At 37.3% G+C, this 14,048-nt stretch overlaps 1 protein-coding gene across 2 annotated transcripts in view; it reads right to left on the bottom strand.

The window, feature by feature from the left end:
• The window catches only part of LOC139984864 (growth hormone secretagogue receptor type 1-like), a 75,368-nt gene extending 61,528 nt beyond the window's left edge, over positions 1–13,840 (bottom strand). The window contains exon 1 of one of the 2 annotated variants that reach the window (XM_071998969.1): positions 13,555–13,840. The gene's annotated coding sequence lies outside the window, so the exon portion shown is untranslated. Of the gene's footprint in view, positions 1–13,447 lie in introns of both variants that reach the window. The other variant, XM_071998968.1, reaches the window with a different exon arrangement.
• Between the last annotated feature and the right edge of the window lie 208 nt (positions 13,841–14,048).

Genomic DNA, 14,048 nt, shown 5'->3' with positions numbered 1-14,048 from the left:
TTCCTCAGCCACTGATAGGCCGACAGAACGGTCGATTTTATAACACCCACTCTGTAGGCTGACTCAAGCACAATAAAAGTACTGTACATATTCATGACACGTGCAAAGCATTCATCTCCATTGAAAAATAATCATAATATTCAAGATATATTTGAGCCTAAATTGATTGATGTATGAAAGAAACTATAGAACTACCGTCGATATTGCTGCAAAAGCAGTTGATGTAATAACGCGGATCGCTTCTCCAAATGTGAAACAAACTTAATACTTGCTTGTAAAAGTCTAAATGTAAACGGTCTACTTACAAATCAGAATCGTTTTTTTTTTCGTTTGTTTTTCCTTTTTTTTCTTTTTTCTCTTTCTCTTTCTTCTTCTTCTCCTTCCTCTATTTGTTAAGCTTGAGAGAAGCCAGAAATATTAGCTTTAGAATGTGCCATTTACCTGTATGTTATAAGGCAAATCCAGCAGCTATAATTGCCCTTTAGCAGGGTTCTCCGAATCTTTTCATCCCTGGATTAGGCAGCAGTTTTAGTTTTGTATCTATAGAAGATCTCGTTAACTTCATTTGCAAGGCTTAAAACTTACATATGTCTAAAGATTCAATCACTGCAGGGCCGCTAGTAATGTACGCAATATATATATACGTAAGCTTACAAACTTGCCTACTACTTCTTCTGTATTCTGTCACCGTTGCAGAATAGACACATTCCGCTAAGATTCACACAAATTCCAAACCCAAGTTGTTTTCAATTTTACATTGTTTGAAAGTATTTGATATGGAAAAAGTCATAACTGTCTTTCTTTTAACCGTGGTGTGCATCGTTGGAAAAATCAGGCTTCATGAAACCTTTTTCGACACACAACAAGTTACTCGATCCCCTCCCAGGACACCATTTAGTAACATGTAACTTTGCCAAAATACAATTTTGTTTTTCAATTTTCAATTTGGAATGTTTTCTGACAACGTATTATCTCATTTCCTTCGCTTCATGACACTCTCCATCAACGTTTACCTTAAACTAAGAAGACTTCGATGTGGAATCTTCAAATCTTCAAAGAAACACGTAAACGTTATGCATCATATTGTAATATTGTGACGAGCCCGGCTCCTCCGATAGTAAAACTATATCGGGACTCGCGATAGAAAGGTACTGGGATATCTTGATGCCGTATTTATGCTTCTTCAGGAGATGTCTCGAACGGAAGAAAACAATGACTTCACACAAAAAACAATTTGACGAGATAGGATTTGATTTGATGATTCGGTATAATTTCTTCTCTGTCGATTCTCTTTACAAATAAAACTAAATTACAATGATTTGACTTGACTTGACTCCGTCAATTAAACAATTAGAAAGAGTGATGAAATGGTGACGAAGCAACGAACTGATCACGGAGCGCTGACGGAGTGATAAATTTGCTGGCCAAGTCATAAATTTGCTGACAGAGTGCTCAAACTTTCGGCCTCCTTTTACTTTTAAACCCTACTTCCATAAAATCCCACTGCGCACAATCAGTAGACAGCCAATAAACTGACCATCCTGTATTAACTTAATGATATAAAAATAAGTGCACTGGCACTGATCTGCCCTGATTGGTTGGGAGTTTAGAAGTCCATCCCCTTTCTATGGAAACTTCCATACCACGTGAGAGAACCTTCTCGAATGTTCCACAGACATAATGGAATCTATTTTGGGAAAAAGCCCTGTACCAAGATTCAATAAGATAGTTAAAAACTTCTCGTGGGAAAACTGAATCCATGACCTAGATAAATACATAAGAGGCCCGTAAGGTGTCTCGATGGCGTGTTTCGGTAACATCAAAGAGATGGCATCACTATTTCATAACATCCCCCTCAATCTTTTAAAATTTTTGGATACTCCAAAATTTTAACATCATACTGCTTTAACTTATCATTATCTCAAAAAGGTAGTGTACTGTAAGCACATTCACTAATATTCATTGACTTCAATAAATGGTCTTCACGTATCTCAAAGGTTAACATCTTGGTTACGAATATTAAAATGATCATATGGTATATACATTGATACTATCTCCTTGAAAATTTTTTTTTGTGTACCTCTTCAATATTGATGACATCATATGATGTAACCTAAAAAAAGTATCATTAAGGTATCTCAAAGTTACATGACACAGCAAAATATGCAGTATCTCTTACAAAATACATTTATGCATTTCATACATCAATAATACATTTATATCAAAAGTGAAATCATGCCGTGATTTGGGGAGAGATCAGAGAAAACTTGACTTAGTTATCTTTTAACTGAACAGAACGCCTTAGCGTTCCATGCAAAATTCGTACACTAGAAAAAGAACCTTAAAATATTACAAACTCATTTACAAAACCTCCTCTTTAATGAAGTCATAGTTTCAAAACTGCTTTGAAACCTTGTGAATCATATACATTCACCTCAAGAAAATCAACAAAATGTGACTCGATAGCATGGTGACCCTAGGTATGCACTCCGAATGATAGTCTAGTAAAGTACCAAAGTACTAGATATTCGATACCATAAAAGAGACCCCATAGACTATGACATCAACAAATCTTTCTTCAAATTTACATATTACTTAACATCTTGTTTTTTAAACTTCATGATGAAATTTACTTTTGCATGAATATTTGATAAAAAGAAAATATATACATAAGTTCCTCAAAAGAGCTATACTTTCATTTGCTTCGATAACTGTTGCTGTAAGCAAAAGTTGCATATCACCAATGCTGTCTCTAAATAGCCTTCAATATATAACATAAATGATGCAATGTAAATATCCTTAAAATATTTCTCAATATATGAAAACCCATGTTGCTAATGTTCCGGATATGTTCTAATTGCCGGGTAAACGTTTGAACGAATTCATAAGGAGAAATAAGGTATACTCACTACACATTTGTTATAAAAGATGAAACTAGGTCACTTGGTGGCGTTTTTAACAATAAAGCTTATATTGTTACACCATACAGTACAATGACTTCCACTTAATAGGTATGCAGGTAAATGCCATGACGCATTCCATTCATAAAATCGTGGGTAAAACACCTGTTCATCTGAACTTAAAGCAATATGCAGTTATACATATTAACCATATAATGTTTGCAACATCCTGCCTGGACTGCCTGTAATGTTCAATCCCTTTTCATGGAGAAAATTCATTATTTCCTCTGTGTTGGAATATTTTCCTACATTCCACCAAAAATCATGACTCTTAAAGCCTGTTGGAAAACATGGTGTCTGATAGGTGACCAGAACCTGTAATTCACCCAATTTGTATCTAGCACGTTGAACTTTCATGTCTCCTTGTGGAGCATTTGCAAAAACTTTCTTTTGCCTTAATATGCTATCTTTCATGGAAGGATATGGAAGTGCTAATCCTTCATTATGTGCTCTATTCTCTAGAAAGGATGCAACATTCATTGGCTTAGTGGTCATAAGACACATGACGTGATCTGAAGTTACCCCTGGCAAAATGTTACCAAACTCATCATGAAACTCAATATGTGCATCTTGCATGACATTAACATTTTCTGCATTAGAAGTGTTACTACTCAAAACATTTCGCATTCGTGCAACCTTTTCACTTGATGAACCCTTTGTTTTCAAGACATTTCGCAATTTCTGAATGTTAGTGATATTCTTAGTTTCAGAAGATGCTCTTACAAAACATGGTTTAAGCCTGTTATAATTGAATACATCACTAAGAATTTCTCCTTTGAGAGTGGCCAACAAATAATGAGTCCTATCCAAAACTTGATGGATCACTAATGGTCCACACCATTCTGCAGCAATTTTGCGAGAGTTCGCAGTCAAGGAAGAAGACGTTGGCTTATATAGATACACTAATTGACCCGTTGAATAAATTGCACCTTTGTCCAGTTTTGCACTTATCTTAACATTTTGAGCATCTTGTTGCTTCTTTTGCAAGACTAACATTACCCTTGACAAATGATCAAATCGTTTCTTTAACAATGCAGCATATTCTCCATGAGATTGTGATAATCCTGCCATTGGATTGAACGATAAATTTGTAAGATTTGGTGGCTTACGTCCAAATGCAAGTTCAAATGGGCTATAGCTACCTAACTGAGGAGAGGAAAATGTGTTATATGCATAGGCTGATGTTGGGACAAATCGTACCCAATCCGTACCAAACTGATTTAAGTTCACTTTGAGGAAATTTGAAAGAGTCTGAATGTGTCTTTCAACCTGTAAGCTTCCATGATTGCTTACACTGATGAACTTTTGTTCAATGCCTAAAGCTTTACTTAAGAGCTCCACTAATTTTCCTGTAAGAGAAGCTGCCGCATCACTTATGATACAAGACGGTGGACCAAAAGTTGTGACTACCCTCTGCAATAATGCTTCACATATTGTTTCAGCATCAAGAGTCTTAAGAGAAACACATACAACAAATCTAGTGATCTCATCACAAACAACCATCAAATGTTTAAATCCTGTAGCCGTTGCGGGCATAGTCTTGAAATCCAGACTAAGTCTGTCAAAAGGACGATAAGAATCAGGAATGCGAGCATGATATTGTCTCAATTTGTCCGGTTTCTTACGGAATTCTTGACAACGGAGACATGCCTGAATATAATTACTGATGCGTTGAAACATATTGCGCAGATAGAAATGCTGTCTAATAGTCAAATATGTACGCATTACACCCTGATGATTACTTAACAAGTCATCATGATATCGAGATATTATTTGTTCTACCATAGTCTCAGGTACGACTAACTGAAGAGTCATCTTAGCATCATTAGTCTCATGCAAAAATATCCTGAATAACAAACTATTACATAACAAATAATCCTCTGCTTGAGAACGAACAGTTCTAGCATGCTTAGCATTACTTGGAATAATGTCATGTGCAAGAAAATCATAAATTGGTTTGTAGTAAGGACAAGTTTGTTGTTGAATTTGCAACTCTTTTACATCAAATGGCAGATCATAGTTTTTGATCAGCTTTCCTTGAATTGCCTTCATGACTTTATTCAATTCCTTTTGTTTTGGAATGTGCCCTGTAACCAAATGATCAATGTTTGTTATTACTGGCTTCGGCTGAGCGAATAATTCTGGAGGTGGTTCTCTGATTACCTCTTGCACTCTATGTCTACTCTGATCCACTAATCTTGGCTCTGAAGGTTGTGAAACACTTGTAAAATTTGGCACAACTAACATGTCAGGACTAAATGTATGTCGATTTTCACTCGGCATAGAAATAGTAGGCCTTTGACTATATGTATCTCTCTTATCAGTAGAAATAACTGGTGTAGTCCTCTTTTGTGACTCAGATTGTGGTCTCTGCGTAACATGATCATGTGTTGCCTTAGGAATGGATGTCCTTTTAACTCTATTTGTTGATACTTTGGCTGGGGAATCCTGCTTGGACTCCTTTGTGACTTTATTCGGAAATAAATCTGGAACTTTGACTCCCATTGACCTTGCCATTGACCTTGTCATGATTGGATTAAATGTCTCCTTAGGTGGAGTTGAAATATCCTCATAAGAACTGACCTCTTGAGCAACCTGATCTATTTCAGAGTGGAATTCCTGTGGTGCTCTAGACAAATAATCTGCCAAAACCAATTCCGAGCCTTTTTTGTAACCAACCTGAAATGTATATTCTGACAATTTGAACAGAAGTTTACGTAAGCGTGAAGTTGCTGGTTCTTGTTTTGACTTCAACAATTCAACAATGGCTGAGTGATCAACATATGCCTCAAATTCTACATTTTGCAATAAATGTTTGAATGCTGTCACATTAATAAATAGACCCATCATTTCTAATTCAGTTACACTATACCTCTGACATGCTGGTGGTAATATCTTAGAGTAATATGCAATAATATTCTCTTTACCATTAACTCTTTGTGTCAAGTATGATCCTGTTGCTACTCGTGATGTGTCGCTATATAATACAAAACGACCATATTTCTGTGGCATATGCAATATAGGTGGATTACACAACAACTCTTTAATACTTTGAAATGCACACTGATGTTCCTCTGTCCATTTAAATACCTTTCTCTTACGACTCAAATGATGTAATGGTCTCAATAGTGCTTGAATATTTGGAAAAAATGAAGCCACATAATTAACTGCACCTACAAATCGTCTTACTGACTTAACATTGTGTGGTTTCGGTGTGTTCCTGATTGCTGCACATCTGTCATGTAAAGGTTGGATACAAGCCTCACCTTCTGGGGTTATTGAGAGCAAATGTCCCATATATCGGACTGAATTTTGAAAAATGCTACACTTTTTCGGAGAGATTTTCAATCCGTTGTCCATTAAAACCTTAAAAATTGCCTGTAGGTGTTGTTTGTGAGGTCGTTTGTCTGCACTGTACACAATAATATCGTCATGATGAGCAATACAGAACTTATTTGAATTTGGGATCGTTGCCAAAATATCATTAATTTTCGACTGAAAGATCGCTGGAGATAAATTCAATCCCTGTGGTAAGCGTTTATAATAATAATGCTTTCCTCCATGAAATGAAGCAATACCTGTATATTGTTGTGCATGAACACTAAGTGGCAGACAGAAAAATGCAGACTTTAAATCAAGAACACCCAAAATTTTGGCTCCAGAGTACCCTATGGTACGGATAGTCTCATTCAGTAATGGAAAAGGGTGATTGAGACGTTTTATTCTACTGTTCAAGTAGCGAAAATCTGTGACAACCCTTTTGTCTTTTGTTCCCTTCTTTGGAATGAGGAAAACCGGTGAGGTATAAGACTGATGTCCTACCGCTAAGATTCCTAATCGCACTAATTTGTCAAGCTCACTGGCGACAATGACTTTGTCCTCATCTGAAAGTCTATAGGGACGTATGTAAAATGGCTCATCATTAGTAAGCGTAACATCAGCCTCATAATTTGGACAGTGAGATAATTCACCATAAAGAGAAAATGCATCTCTATGTGAGTCTAGAAATTCATAAATGCTTTCTGTTTCTGAAGCATTTAGAATACTTTGTTCCAAATTAATGTTATCTCTCATGATTTCCTGTTCAGATTTGGAAACCAGGGGATCATCGGCTGTCAAATGTGGATAACGATGTAAATTATATCGTGTAATTTCATCACGGTTCTCTTTAGAGTTAGAATTGGTTTGAAAAAGAGACGGTTTTTCGATGTCTCTCATGACATTGAGAAAATCTAGACATTCAGTAGGTATGTCTTCTGTGACCGTAATGATATCTGCTAAATTTAAATGAGCCACTGTGCGAGAAGGATGCAGAAAAAATTTCCGGTTACCCATGTTGCTTAGTAGAATCTTTGTTCTACCTTTATGCATTTTCACTAACATTCGTGAAGGACACATACGAGATATTAGAGGAAACGGTTTAATAACCACATCTGCATTTCGTGCATATAGTGGAAGACGTCCCTGTACAGTAATGTATCTTTGCTGACCTGGGTAAATAACAAATCTCTGCACTGGCCTAAGGAAAACTTTGGCTTGTTTAATTCTAAAACAGTTTGTGGTAAAGTCCAAAGAACCATTCAATTCCTTCAGAGTTTGACTACCTAATATTAAGTCAATACCTGTCAGGTTTGCAGCAATTAAAGCAGAAAGCTGAAATTCATGACCTTGAATTTTGACCTGAAATGTTATCGTGCTATACGCATGAATAAACTGACCATTACCCAACTTTAAGTTTACTACATCAACTGAGACAGGTTGTATAGAGGATAAATACTTTGAATTTTGCACTGTAGAAGAAGAAATGATAGAGCGTGTCGCTCCACTATCAAACAACAATGAAATTCCTTTACCATCATGTAAAGTACCTCTTACAAAATTACGTGTGTCCAGTTGAATATCCACATTACGGTCGTTCCCTGTATATCTAGAACTAGGAATATTACTATTCTTCCAAATATTATTTGCTTTACGTTTCGATCTTCCCTTACTTGGTACTTTGTCTGGAGTCACTGTATGATGAGTGCTATCACAAGTGCTCCCTACTGAAAATTCTGTGTTGGTACTCTCTTTACATTAGCCTCCATTTCATGGCTTAGGCGAATTTGACAATATTGTGCAAAATGACCTCGATTTTGGCAGTAGTAACATGTGATTGAAGGATTAAAATATGGTAACCTTCTCCTGTTATTATTCTGACCTGTCCTAGGACCACGAGAATCACGAGAACTATATCTTTGCCTCATGTCTTTTGGATTGTCTTGCGATTCTGACCTACGTGACTGATCAAACTTGGTCTCTAATTCCTGAATTTTATTACACAACTCGTGTATCTCAGAAGCTGCAGAAATAGTAGGAGTCTGATCAGAAGACGCTTTGTCGTGCATTGCCATAAATAGTTCGGAAGAAGCTGTGGGTTGACTTTGGATTTGTAAGTCAAAATAACATTGGACTTTCATGACCAAATCTGCAATTGTTGCTTGTGGTGATGCAGACATTAACACTGCTGAGCGACATTGCAAAGTCAGGGTCGAGATGAATTTATCTCTAATTTGGTCCTCGCCATAACTTAATTGTGCTGCAGCTTTTGAAATTTTGGCCAAATGAGCTTGAGCTGTATCACCTGGCGTATAGCTTAATGCATGAAATGCCTGTGATTTAGCGTAGGAAGAAGTGCCTGGACTGAAACGAGCAAGGAATTGCTTGCGCAGATCAGCAATAGTTGAAAAATTTTTGTTTTCAATCCAGAGTCTGGCTTGGCCTTTAAGTGTTCGCTTAAATATGCGACATATTTCATTAAATTCTTCCGCTACAGCCTCAGGGGTGGTTTGGGACGGCAATTTATGCAACTCCAAATAATCTTCAAATCCCAAATAATGAGCTTCGGCTAAATCTGCATCAATTACATCGCCCTGAAATCGTGATGGCAAAAAATCAGTGGGCCTATGTTTCTGCATAACATTAACAGAGGTCGAAGTTTCCTGTTTACTGACGGACATTATGCCGCATACAATTAGGCTAGTTACGAGTATACAACATGTGCCTCTACTCAATTGAACACACTATCGACCGCAATTAAATACAAATAACAAATATGCAATACATGGACACGATTAAAATAACTTATCGGTACACTCTGATCTCAAATAGGGGTTTGGGATACAAATTGGCATGATTTCACTCACCCTTAAGTTTAACTAAGAACTGGTAGTGGAAACGACGAATGAAGTCCCTCGGTTAGCAGTAGTATAGTAGTAGTAGCGGCAGGTAGGCCTACATCTCGTATACTGCAGATTCGTTCGCCGTTAACATCGGGTAGAGCCTAGGCTTAGATTTCGAAAATGTTCAGTTCTGATAATTTGAGCTGTAGTATGCTACGTCCTAGTTGCGCGAATGTTCAACGCGAACTGCATGCTGGGTTGATTACGTTAGTGTACAGATCAGTGGTTCCGGTGTACAGACTTAGGCTAGTATAGGCTGACTTCCCTCGTAGAGTGTGTATGTTAGGCTAGGTCGTGAACATGCGTCGTGTTCCTCGTTAGGTCTTCGGGCCAAAAAAAAAAAATCCTTCTGTTCGTTATTGATCGTAACGAACGAAAGTTGTGAAAAGTTCCTTTACCGTTTTGTTCCTGAAGAAAGCAACCGATCTCCACCATGTAATATTGTGACGAGCCCGGCTCCTCCGATAGTAAAACTATATCGGGACTCGCGATAGAAAGGTACTGGGATATCTTGATGCCGTATTTATGCTTCTTCAGGAGATGTCTCGAACGGAAGAAAACAATGACTTCACACAAAAAACAATTTGACGAGATAGGATTTGATTTGATGATTCGGTATAATTTCTTCTCTGTCGATTCTCTTTACAAATAAAACTAAATTACAATGATTTGACTTGACTTGACTCCGTCAATTAAACAATTAGAAAGAGTGATGAAATGGTGACGAAGCAACGAACTGATCACGGAGCGCTGACGGAGTGATAAATTTGCTGGCCAAGTCATAAATTTGCTGACAGAGTGCTCAAACTTTCGGCCTCCTTTTACTTTTAAACCCTACTTCCATAAAATCCCACTGCGCACAATCAGTAGACAGCCAATAAACTGACCATCCTGTATTAACTTAATGATATAAAAATAAGTGCACTGGCACTGATCTGCCCTGATTGGTTGGGAGTTTAGAAGTCCATCCCCTTTCTATGGAAACTTCCATACCACGTGAGAGAACCTTCTCGAATGTTCCACAGACATAATGGAATCTATTTTGGGAAAAAGCCCTGTACCAAGATTCAATAAGATAGTTAAAAACTTCTCGTGGGAAAACTGAATCCATGACCTAGATAAATACATAAGAGGCCCGTAAGGTGTCTCGATGGCGTGTTTCGGTAACATCAAAGAGATGGCATCACTATTTCATAACAATATCTTCCACCGTTGTCTTTTAACACATCATTAATTCCTTATGCACGACTGCAAATACCCATATAATAATATCTAAACGCAATCATCTTGCTGAGTTAATCATTACGAAACAGCCATTTCTCTAAACCATAATTGATTCTGAACTATCCATGCGATTAAAGAAAAAAGCTCTATGTCACTTGTGAGTTCATGTGAGTTTTTTTTTATATGGAGGAATAAACTGGAGACAATTTACAGATCTATATATTTATTTAATGTAAGTGATGCAGTAAGGGCGAGAAGGTCGAAAGTCGAAGGTATATTGCCAACGAGAGATTGCTGGCGGTTATTAATTTTCGGGAAAGGGGTGATTGCGTCCGACAATAATGGGTGTGTAGAAGAGAAGGACGTTGGTTGCGTACAACTACCGGTAGGAATGGATGAAGGGATAAACTAACATTTGAAAGATCAAATCTGCCAAAAGCAAACACATGCAGCCATTAAAGCAAGAACATAATTAATTGAAGCTAAATTTTTGAAATTAAAATGTCCCAGGGGTCCAATACGTGTAAGGGAACCAGGGAATCGGCAACTTTCAGATCCGTCTGGGTTTGTGCTGCTAGTCTCGAATGGTTCTACTGAGCAAACTTGCTGCTTACAAAGATCATGTCATATGCTATGGTATTTATAGTTGTTACAAAACGATCATTAAGGGTTTCGATTGTATAGAATAGGTAAGTTAAATTGTCAAATCGATTTTGTCACTTAATAAGATACATGTACGTCATTGTAAATCTAAATATATTTGTCAAAACCTTAAGCGAAGGACGATGGTGTTGCTTATCCATTCAAATTAAGCTCGAACGAAGGACGGACGCTGATATTGTCTCACAAGTGGTTTTTACTAATTCTAATTTAATTACGTCCATTTTGGATGAAATGAGGGTATTGATTAGTACAGTACCGACTCTTACAACTTTCAACGGTAGATGAGTTGGTCGGAAGCATACTACTTCTAGTAAGAACAAATACATCATGTTATACGAGTACAAGTGGAATTTCCCCAAGTGACTACAAGTGAGTACTTGTAGTACCAGGCTCCAAGTGACTAAAAGTACATATACTTCACCTTGTATATAGATCTATACTACCTTTTTCAAATTGCCAGAGTACATGGAATGATTACGATTAAGATATAGCAGGCATCCATCCTAGAATTCTTTTACGAGGACGGATTAACTACAAATTTGGTTGAAATTAAGAGAAACATTCTCAAAATAGACATAAACTATAAAGAAACGCTTTTACTTTTACGAGGACGCTTTTAATTTTACGAGGACGGATTAACTACAAATTTGGTTGAAAGTAAGAGACACATTTCTCAAAATAGACATAAATATACAGAAACGCATCCATGTTTTTTTTTCTTCCTTCAATCATGAAGTTTTGTCTATTGAGGGATTGGTCACATGAGCAAGGCAAGTGAGCTCGGGATGGGCGAGTCTTCTTTTTACTTACTTACGAGGTTATTAACGCTTGAAGATGTTGCAAATCTTTTTGCATGAGAAAAATAAATAAGACAAACTGAATTTACAACAATATCATGATTAGGATCTCAGGAAAAATCATAAAACACATTAAAACAACCAGGAGAATCAGGATATTTTCAGAAAGAAAAGTAACACAGAAAAGGTGTAAAAACACAGATATTCCAGAGTGGAGGACAAAAATATCTATAGTTAACCAATCACTAACTTTACTAAGACAAAAATGACCAGAATACGCGTCTTCATTTGCTCATTTAGGATCTGCATATAGTTGCGCATTAATAAACTAACATTATTTCTGTAGTAACTTGCTCTGTCTTTACAGGAAGGAACCATACCGACATATCTCATCGGATCGTCGGTCCTGGTTGCGAGCCGACACCACGTCGGCGTTTGTGAGTTGAAGTAATCTGGGTGAAGGTGGAGAAATTTATAGCTATTTTCGCTTTTCGCTTCCATTAATGCATATTCTTTCTGCTAGTTCACCCGATACACACAGAGAACACAGTTACTACTGGAAATTTTAAAGTTTTGTACCACAGTAAAAAAAAACTGGATCGTGCTATAAATTGGTAGCAATGTGCTATTAGGATTACAGTAAGAACTGAGGATATGTGCAATTCCAACAAATCAAGTTGTTGGGATTTTTGGGGATTACACATATCCTCAGTTCTTACTGTAAACCTAATAGCACATGGTACCGAATTATCAGATTTGTCAGCACGATCCAGCTTTTACTGTGGTAAAAAACTTTAAGATTTACAGTAGTTGCTGTAATCTCTGTGTGCATCGGCTGGTTAGTTACAACTTTTTTATGTCGCCCCAAATTCCAAAAACCGAGAAAGCAAAAAACATCATCTTTAGCCTGTGTGGTAGAAACGATCACGACGAATATTTCACACAAGCAGCTAAGGAAATTGTCATTCTTCTCCGACTATATCGTAGCTTTGTTGGTTTTATTATCCATTACGACTGTTACTTTAAGGAGTCCGGGAGGCACAATTACATCACACATCTTGATAACCTATACTGACTTGCTGCTTTACGGCTCTGTGAGTTTTGTTTTGAAGTTGCTAATAATATGAGTCTCTACGAAACATAGGTTAACTTGATGGTTGGATTCTCTTTTCCTTAGAGTTGTGTACAACCCCCCCCCCCTTCCAACCCCCATCCACCCACTTCCACCCCTAAATCCAACTCATAACTTCGTATATCCCCAAATTTCTACGGACAGGCTGCACAGATAATTTAATGCCATTGAAGATACAGCATTAACCCCTAACAGTGCGTGTGACTGTTACCTCTCCAAAGTTGATCAATTTGTCTCTGTGCCTATACTGTCCTATTGTGAGACATTGTCATCACGCTGGTCTTAAACCCTCCAAATTTCATTTTGTATGATTAAGCAACACCTGCGTCCCATTATTGTTGCATGTGTTAAAGCCGGGAGGAGAGGGAGAGAGAGAACTATATACATTTATCAAACTTTCTTTTAAAGATATAAGCAGACGGGAATAGATTAAAGGAGACTACAACTCACCCACTGTGTTAATGACCTTGTGAGGGCTCAATCCGACTTAAAAGACACCTTGATTGCACACGTGCAAATATGGAATCAAAGTTAAAGCGGTATAAAAAATATAATACCAATGATATAGACGCACGATATACAGCTGTTGTTATAACCTTGACAGTAATTTCGTATCTCTCCTCCTCAAAGTTAATAACTGTCCACGCAACAACACCTTTTCTTTTTTCCAAATTAGTTTCGAATAATACTCCTCACACACAACAGTTTAAGATATCCATATACCCGGGATTCCATTTGAAAAATGGTTAGGGGAACGCTTCATCGACTTGAGCTCAATTTCGTACCGATAGGATCGGAAATAAAACTGACTGTTATTAGAACGTGCACAAACCTAATAAGTGGCAAACTTAAACACACCTTCTGGTTGGACGCGTCTGTCTCGGTCTTCAACCAATCAGATGGCTTCAAATGTGCAACGTGCTCGCCCAAAACGCAATATACACAAAGATCCAAGTAATATATATATAGGCACAGAAACCATTAGAACGAATTAAACTGTACATTCAAAACTATCCATCTACATTGTCTCACGTTAGGAGTGATGGCAAGA

This window comes from Apostichopus japonicus, chromosome 17 (assembly GCF_037975245.1).
Source record: "Apostichopus japonicus isolate 1M-3 chromosome 17, ASM3797524v1, whole genome shotgun sequence".
Classification (NCBI taxonomy): domain Eukaryota; kingdom Metazoa; phylum Echinodermata; class Holothuroidea; order Aspidochirotida; family Stichopodidae; genus Apostichopus; species Apostichopus japonicus.
This window is presented reverse-complemented; position numbering and strand designations above follow the sequence as displayed.